At 34.8% G+C, this 9904-nt stretch overlaps 1 long non-coding RNA gene across 1 annotated transcript; it reads left to right on the plus strand.

Annotated features, from left to right (window-relative positions):
• The first annotated feature begins 373 nt into the window (after window positions 1-373).
• LOC146908243 (uncharacterized) lies at window positions 374-1370 on the plus strand. Its single transcript, XR_015019764.1, has 3 exons — window positions 374-519; window positions 720-770; window positions 870-1370. It is a non-coding gene; the product is annotated as an uncharacterized LOC146908243 (long non-coding RNA).
• The last annotated feature ends 8534 nt before the right edge of the window (window positions 1371-9904 follow it).

A 9904-nucleotide genomic window follows, 5' to 3' on the forward strand; every position in this document is an offset into this window, starting at 1 on the left:
ATGCATCTTCTAGTAATCATGTCAGCGAAATAGGCTTGGTTGCTAGAAGTAAACTCTCACCGGACTTTCATCGGAAAGGTGAGAGGCTAAGGGAAACCGGTCTTTAGAAATTAGTGTGTAAATCATGAAATTAGATGTTTAGGTTTTGTCTAGTGAAGGATTAGTTATTAAGATGAACCAATGATCCTAAGGCCCTTTTATTATTATTGTTTTTACCTTCAGCAATCAAACCCTTTCTTATCAACTTTCTCTCCTCTAATCATTCGTTAAAAGTTAATTAAGTTGAACAACTCCCTAGCGGAACGATACTCTACTTACTACTATTACTTCGATAGGCCGTGCACTTGCGGTTTGGCCCTATCATATGGGCCATTTTAGCCATAACCTTTCGTTTTAACTCTATTTTACATTCCTACTTTCAAGTTCCTTCATTTTCATTCTTTTTTTTTGCTTCACTATGAGACAAAACATGCTTCGCCGACCATCGCTTCTCTGTCGTTCATGCTACCCACTTCAATGGTGAGTCTATTCTTTCAAATTGAGTATGCTTTTTGTTACCTTGCTTGGTTTAGATGAAATCTTCTTTGTCGTTCATGCTACCCACTTCAATGGTGAGTTTAAATTTTTTCATTGAGTTTAGGGTTGAAAGAAACTACTATCCAACCAATTTGATTCATGCTGTTCCTCATCCTTTTGCTCATGACTTGCTTAATTTCCAGTTTACTTTTGGAAAAAGGCTGTCTGCTGATGAGATTAAGGATGGTTGTATGGTATGATCTCATGTATATGTTTGTTTTATTTCTCATATTTATATCTGATGTCGATTGAGTAGTAATCCTAATATGTTTCACATTTTTTTCATCGTACAGACCCTTGCTTATAATGGATTCTGTGAGCTCACCCTTGATGTAGCGACGCCTGCGCTGAGGATTGTAGATGACTGTGGAAATCTTTGGGAGTGTACTCTGGTATTTGAGGATAGACCATATGCTAAGTAAAAAATTGGTGGGCATTTCAATCAAATGGTTCTTGGTAGAAGGCTTTGCAAGGGTTCTCATGTGATGGTGGGTGCACCGGTTGTTGGAGGCAATGATACTCAGTATTTTCGAGTTATCTGGCGTTAGGAATGTTCCATTGAGTTATCATGTGTGGACCTGTTTAAATTTGCAAGACTTTGTCTATGTCTAAGTTTTTGAGGTGTTTTTTTGTCTTTAATGTATTTAGTAATCCCTATCTGCATCAGTTGTTTCTTTATGTTTTTGTTGAAAAGTTGTATTTCATTCTGAGTTATTAGAAGTCGGTTCTATATTTTAAGTTTGTACTTGATCCTATGATGATGAAATGACAAGGAACAATGATGTTTATGTTTAGGGATTGTCTGAAATTGATCTCATATTTATCCAAGCATGATCATATAAAATTAACAGGTACGAGATCACTGAAAATGAAAATGTGCATATGTTCTTGGTCAAAGGAAATTTTGAAATAAAGTATTTCAAGTTAGTTGTTTTATGGAAATTTCGTTTCTTTATTATGCAGAGAGGATATGAGTGTTGTGACTTTTGTTACAATGAAAAATTACAGTCATTGAAAAAAAAAGATTTATTTATAGGCGTAGTGTTTATAAAATAAGTTTACTGGAATTAGTTTTCAATTGTTTTAGGTGGATTATGGAAGTGAAATGACAAACAAGTAAGTGGGATTGCAACAATAATCATCTTGGTCAAGCAAATAAATATCCATGTAATATTTCCATTGTATGCCGTCCTTCTCCTTGGCTGATTCTATTTATTTTTAATTGCAATTAACCACTTTATTTTTTAAACTTTCTATATGGTTTATAATTTAAAAAATGATCAGGAAGCAATCTTTCTTAAAACTATTTAAACGGAGTAATGAACCATGCTGAATGAACCATAAAAGTATAAAAAAAACACAAATCCAACCAATGCATTAGTTTCTTTTATCACTATATAATGTGCTTTAAATGTCTAATAATTTACAAGTGTAACAGCAGCATATGTTACGTAAAAGTGTAAATGTTTTATTTTTCGATCAGTAATAATAGTTACATTTTATTTCATTTTGCAAGACTTTGCCTATGTCTTTAGTAATCCCTATATTCACCCGGTATTTTCATTTTGTTTTGGTAAGCAAGTTGTATTTCCTTCTTTATTAGTAGAAGTCAGTTCTCTATTATATGTTTCACCTGTACCCATTGATGTTGAAATGAAAAGAAGCAATGGTCTTTATGTTTTATGATTGTCTCAATTTGTATTTCAATTTATTCAAGCAGTATCATCTATTGTAAACTGGTCGGATTTAAATTAGAATTTAAATCAGAATTTAAATCAAAAAATTGGTGCTAGCAATTAAACTGTTAAAAAATTACATATAAGTCAATTAAATTGGAAATTAGTTAATGTGAATAGTTGGTTACTAAAGGACAAACAACTAAGTGGGATTGCAGCAACAACATACATGACATTCACTTATTATTATCCATGTAATTTTTCATTTGTATAGTGTCCTTTTCATTAGCCTCTTCTAGATATTTTTTTTTCTTCAATTAACCACATTGTTTGCTAACTTTTATTTTATGAGTGGAGCATGCTTTTATATGTTTTGTACTTAAGGCCGATAGTTAAGAAGCATGCTTTTTTAAAAACCATATCCTACCACTATATTAGTTTCTTTAATCACTATATAAGTGTAAGAGTATCATGGTTACGGCAAAAATGTATTGTGGCCTTTTTTTCATAATTCTAATGAGTATTTTGTATTTTTTTAGTTATGCATTTTGTCACTCTTGGTATAATTAAATATTTTCATCACTATATAATGAAAAGCATGCGAAATGTATTATGTTTATATATGGTAATATGTGTTATGTTATATATAATTACGAATTGGAACTTTCTACTCTAGAGAGTGTTTTTTTTTTGTGCTGTCTTCTTTTTTCCTTTGTTTGCTTTGTAACCAAAAAGAAAATAAAATAAATAGTAATGCATACACCTCATCCATTTTGTAGTTTGGTTATTAATTCTCTGAGTTTAGTGGGAAGCATAAAATTGTTAGTTGCAGAAAAATATTAAATGTTATTGGAACCCTCTATTTTAATAATTAGTTGTTGAGGATTTTTAGTGTGGGAATACTAAACAGCCAATTTAGAACTGCCACCCTTTATGATTAGTTGTGCGCATTTATTAGCGTACCTTGGTTTATTGAACTCTTTATGAGCATTGTGTATGATGTATCAACTTCTGGTGTTTGAATTGCGTAATCTTTATTTATGCCTAAATTGTCGCTAAGTTCGCCTGATGCAAGGATTCCTTTCAAGTTGATACATCGGTAATTCCCTATATATGTGTTGTTTGCAATGACAATCAACAAAAGTCAAAGCCAATCATTGAAACAAGTGGGAATATACCTTCCCCAGCCTCTTTTTTCATATGGTCAACTATATGTTGCAATCTCGAGTGTTACGTCAAGAAGCGGTTTGAAGATCTTGACTATTGACGAGTATGGAAACACCGTAAACGAAACTACAAATATTGTGTTACAAGAGGTTTTTAGGAACGTTTAAAACAATTATTATGATGTAGGGTTGTTACTATAACATAGTTGTTTTGTGTTTGATCAAACGTTGATATATTATTCTACGTTATTGTTTGCAAATGCTTATGACCCGTGCGGCAGCACGGGTGAAAAGTCTAGTTGTACTATTAGATGCTTTGCTACATGTCTAGATATACTATATGATGAGGTTGAGAGATAAACATTTGACCTATTAGACACGTCCTTTAATGTCTTGTAATTGTGAGTACAAGACATTTGATTCGTCAAATGCTCTATCGTATGTATAAGATACATGAGAGGCAACTCCTCATTTGTCAATGTATTAAGTTAAACCATCCTTTTGCAATAGTTATAATGAGAAATGCTTAATCTCCCGAACTGACAGCGAATTACGGGTTTTTTTTTTTCAAGAAAAATGCTTAAACCAGCGAAAAATATCATAACGAGAACATCATGAAGGGGTATCCCTACTATGCAATTGAAATTCCACTACCCCACCAACCCGTTTTTGCCGGCCAGCATGTGATGTGATTGGTTGCACATCAGTTCGGGACGAGATGGAGACGAAAAGCCTCGCGAGAAATAGCAAAGCTGTTTTTTAAAGTTAATCTCAATTAAAGTTTCTCTCTGTTCTCTTTCTCATCCTCTGTCTCCAAACAACAACACCCATTCTTCTTCATTTTACAATTTCTGTGTTCTTCTTCTAAACAAATGTCTAAATTATTGGTTTTTCATGATCCTCTCTCTTTCATGATTTTTCTCTCAAATTATTGAAGGTGAATTTCTAAAATGTTCCTCTCTCTTCTAAGGTGAATTATGTCTTGTTAATACGTTAAAAAAGCATATACGCATCTCTTCGTGAAAATTTCGAGAAACGGTTTTCGCTGCATATAGCTGCTATCAGTTATAATTTGCAGCATTGCTAAACACAACGAAGAAATTACAGCGAAAGCATCCCGATGTAAAAACTAACCAATTAAAAATTGCTTCCAGTCAAAATTCACGGGAAGTCTTGCAAAAAAGTGGCAGTCACAAAACATGGCTTGAGTGGAATAAAGGTCGGGATGCTTTCTTGAAATTGAGATTCACATTATCTAGCATTTTTCTATAATTTGTGTTCCAGATGATGCTTTCCAAAACTTTTTCGCTAACTAGGTCAATTCTACAGGTTTTGCTCCAGCTAAGTCATTTCTTTGACTGGCATATATTTGAGTTGTACTTCTAGACGAAAGACTTGTTTTGTACTCTTTCGTTTCCACTTCTTGATGTGTTCCAATCTCTTGATAAATACGATTGCTTACTTTATTTAATGAGTACTATATGACCTTTACACTTGAATTCACAATTAGTAAAGAAATTATTCATTATTGTTATCATCAAAACATCAACTTCAAGAAATTATGTCATAACCAACTTGGTTCGTACAATATATACATACCAGAATGATAGGCCTACTAGGACTTTTAGAGAGCAAAGCGTATGAATCTATTTTTTTTTTAGTATATGAGATAGACCTTACTAGAGTTCAAAGGTTTTTGAACCATGTCATGGCTCATGCCTCTAAATTAAAAACGAACAACTTGCACTTAACCGGTGTTATACCCTAATTTTGGACCTAAAAATACTTGTTCAATTCTTCTTTTCTGGCATTATAAGTCATTTGATATGTCTCTGATCAATTGCATCCTTCTCTGCGTTTTATTTCAATGTTATTTGCAAAATTCACATGTAAGGGTATTTTAGTCATTTCCTGCATTCAACTCATTTTAATCCTTGAAAATTGCTTGAGTCTTTTAAAGTGGTTTGTATAAGTCCTTGTTTCAATCTCATGTCAAAATTCATTTCAGAAAACATCAGTTGAGTCATTTTTTAGTCCGTTTAGCCCCTAGGGGCATTTTAGTCATTTCCTATGTTAAAATTTCTTTCAGTCTTTTAAAAATTTGTTTGAGTCCTTTCAAATAGTTTGAATAAGTTTTCATTTCAATTCTATGTCAAAATCCATTTTAGAATTGCATTTGAAGTCATTTTGAGTCAGTTTTGCCCCTAGGGGCATTTTAGTCTTTTCATGTGTTAAAGCTCTGTTTAAATTTTAAAAATTGTCTCTGAGTCTTTTATTTTGCTTGTATGAATTCTTGCTTTAATTCCCTGTTAAAAATCCATTGTAAAATTTCATCTGAGTCATTTTTAGTCATTTTAAGCCTCCAGGGGCATTTTGGTCATTTCACATAAAATTGCTGATTAATTTTAATCTGCTTTGTTGTTTTAATCATCTCGCTTTACGTTAATTTTCAATTTAATTTTTCAATTCAATTTTAGTTTTAATTTTCATTTCGGTCCTCGTATTTTTGTTATTTGCATTTTAATCCCTTTTTAAGTTTGTTAGAGTCCAAGTGTCATGTGTCCAAATGTTATTGGTCCTTAAAAGTTTGTTACAAGTCAAGTGCCACATGGCATTTTTTCATTGGTCCAAGGTTTACCACATCACCTATATAAGTCAAAGTCATTGGTCAAGGTCAATAACAACTAATCATTTTTACACCAAAAATTCCAAAAAAATCATTTTTTTAATTATCTTCTCTCCCATTTTTCTCTCATCTTCAACAACCTCTAACTAACTTTTCCTCCACCCTAACCAACCTAAACCACCACTTCCTCCACCCTAACCAACCTAAACCACCACTTCTTTCCACCACCATTAACCACCACATTCATCACTTCAACCTCACAAAACCACCGCAAAACCACCACGAAAATCATCATCTTCATCTTCAATCTCCTTAAACCACAACAGTTTTCATTTCTCACGTCAATCACTAAACCGTCCAAATCTTCTTCATCATCATTCCAACAACACCAAAATTCGAAAACAACAATACGCAAACTCATATATCACACCGAATCCATCCACCATTCTGTTCGTTTCCGAAGCTGTTACAACAACAATTATCAGGCTCGGTTTCAGATCGGGAAAGAAAGGAGAAGAGAAGAAAAACGAAGCTTCAGCCGTACCAGAATCGCACGAAAATTCGAGGAAAGATGCTGAGCTAATTCGTGAAAGAGAAATCGAAGGCGAAAGAAAGAAGGTCGCTGGATTCGCGAACGTGAAGGAGAAGCAGAAACCGAGTTGCTTGGAAGGAGTAATCGGACCGTAGAGAAGAGGTAATGATCCTTTACATCCTGTTTGTTCATATCTTCTGAGAAATTTTTGAAGTTCAAGCGTAGATCCAGGATGATTTAAGACTGGTTTCGAAATTTAATCTGTGGATTTGTGTTCTATGCTGAAAAGGATTTGCGAATATGCGAAAAATTTTGGAAACGAGGGAGTTTTAGTTTCCGACGCAGTGGTGCCACCACCGGCCACCGCGTCGGAATCATGAAACTCGCCGGAAACAGAGGTTGAAGATGACTGCTGTTGTGTTTGGCAATGAAGAGAAGAGAGCAATTTGTTTTAAACGTGAAGCCTCTTTTTACTTCAGACCAATTTTTATGCTACTCCTATTCTTGGTTAACCCATGACCCGTATCCATCAACATACTAACCCGCTCCATAACCCATTTCTGCACTTTGGGTTGGGCTTGGGCCTAGTTTCATTGATAAATTCATGATACCTTACTTTCTTGCTATAGGAACACCGTATTTTGCTGCCTGAGCCGCTATATTGTTTAACTTTCATGCAAAGAACCCAAAATTTTTACCAAGGCATTTCTTGACATTCCTAGTTGTTTTGATGTTTTTTTTTCCTCATGATAATCCTGATTAAAAAAATGTGTGATAATATCTTGTTTCTTGCCAACGTTTTCTTGATAAATCTTGTGTAATTTTTACCAAACTTTGATCATGTATTTTTGTTACTATGTGATATGGATGCTTGAAATTTGATTTTGTGACTGGTCTACCCCTGGAAATGTCTATGATTTTATTACTTTGAGTGTTTAAATTTTGCTTTCTTGTTTTACAAATAATGCGAATATTCGTGTGAAAATAAAGTGGGAAATATGCCTAAAAATATGCTAGGAGGCTTGGCTTGATAGGTCCTCTTAATTCTTGTGTTGGGACTGAAATAAAACTCTTTGGAAACTTGTTAAGACATGAGGATTATAGGCCTTGTTCAAGCCTTGCATTGTTAATGAATCTTTAGGCCTATTTCGCACTATTTTTGCCATGTTTTGTGATATTTTTCTTGTTTTTGCTATAGTAATGTTTCCTTGCTCTTATTTCTTGATATTATCATGTGCTACTAACCCTTTTGTTTCATGTTTCATAAGCATCTCATTTTACATCTTCATCTCTTTTCTTGCAATTTAATTTGTACCAAAATTAGAATGTAATACTTAGGAGCTTTTTGTAATATTTTACTTCATGCAATTTTAATTTCTTGCAAGACCATAGAATGTATCTAGGCCAATGATGTAAAAGACAATGGACTCTAATAATGTACAAGCACCGACACATGCACACACATCACTATAGTATATAGCTAGAATATGTATGTTTAGATGTATGTTTAGGATTGTATGTTTAGATGAATGTTTAGGCTTTATACTTAGAAAAATAATTTTCCCAACAAATGTGAACAGCTTCACTCAAGCATTTTTCATAATAAACCTTGGGGTCAAAACCCCATTGAATTTTCCTTTTATTTTCTTAATCAAATTTCAACAAATTTTAATCATGCTTTGACTTGTTTTTGCAAATAACTAATCAAACCCCACTCTTTTCTAAATCTCATGCCCTTGAGGCCTCTTTCTATTCTTCAAAATCCTATTTTCAAACTTAAAATCAACCAACAAAAACAAAAACATTTTTGAGAGAGAACTACGGTGGATTTGATCCCCTAACCGGGTACGTAGGCAAGGAACAAAATTCCTTCAATTCAACTAAAATAAAAAATCCAAAAACATTCTTCTCCCTCCAATTCTTCACTTAGAAACTCTTAGGTTTAAATAACATCTTTCAAAATAGCATTTAAAAATAAAGCGCGCGCGTAGAAATTAAAGACGGTTCCTATAGGATACTATAGTCGTTATGGGTGCCTAACACCTTCCCGTAGCGAAAACAACTCCCGGACCTCGATTCTCAAGGGTTTTGCTTACTTTTTCCCTTCCCAAGAAAAAATAATATATCACCGGTTTAAAAGGTTCAAACGTAATCAATGTTTGACACCCGAAAACCAAGATAAAACAGCTGGCGACTTCACTGGGGACATTCGAGAGTTACGCCTAGTCTTTATTTCCACGCTTGCGCTTGTATTTTTATTTGTTTCTTTTACTTGCTTTCCTATGTGAATAAATGTTTAATTTCTTGCAAACGTGTGGGGTGAGAATATCAAAAGTCCTGCACCCGGGCTGAGTGAACTTAGGATTTAGGAGGGATATAATCGACAATTCATTCCGGGGGTTGCCTCGTGTTTTGGATTATGCGATCAATCCCACATAGCTGAGGCATTTTGGGGGTGATGTTGTCGGCGCGTGTTGTCGCGTTTAGGCACTTTACTTCTAATTGTTCTATGACGCTATGAACCGTAGATAACCAAACCCATCCATGGCCATTTTTAGGACGTAGTGCGGAGGCTAAACCGAGTGTTGTCTCGAGTTTTAGTCGTCACGCGATACTACACTCAAGTTAGACCTTCCACGGATAATCATGGAGCGAGTGTTGTCTCGTGACACCATGATATACGTCGGAGAGGTCGCAGCTTGGGAACCTTTTTAGAACCCGGTTACTATTATCCTAAAGCCCTAGATTCACCGGACACCGTGTCCACCCATGACTCCTCGACTTTGAACTTCAAACCCACCATGTTTTCTCCGAACTTGAACATAATCATGCATTCATGCATACATGCATACATGCATAAACTTTTTCCATGCATTGTTATCGAAGGGCTTAGACAAGTTGAATTTGTAAACATTGTAGGAATGAAGAGGACTAATTCCTACAAATTCAAGGAAGTGGATTTGGCTAGTTTGAGAGATTTGGCACTCAAGGTTGAGGATCCGACTGGTTTCCGACATCGTTACTGGGCTTTACTTCCTATTCTTCATACTAATGTGGATGAGAAGCTTGTGCACACTCTAGTGCAATTCTATGATCCGAAGTATCGGTGCTTTACTTTCCCCGACTTTCAGTTGGTGCCTACTCTAGAGGCTTATTCTTCCTTGATGGATCTGTCTATTACTAAGGGGGTACCTTTCTCAGGACTTGAGCCTCCTCTTACTCCATTGGTTATTGCTAAGGATCTCTATCTCAGGACCACCGATGTCTCCAAGAATCTTGTTACTAAGGCACGTATCCGAGGGTTCACTTCAGAGTATCTTCTTGGGAA

Source organism: Medicago sativa, chromosome 7 (genome assembly GCF_051527215.1).
Source record: "Medicago sativa cultivar Bolivia chromosome 7, Bolivia_mono, whole genome shotgun sequence".
Taxonomy (NCBI): domain Eukaryota; kingdom Viridiplantae; phylum Streptophyta; class Magnoliopsida; order Fabales; family Fabaceae; genus Medicago; species Medicago sativa.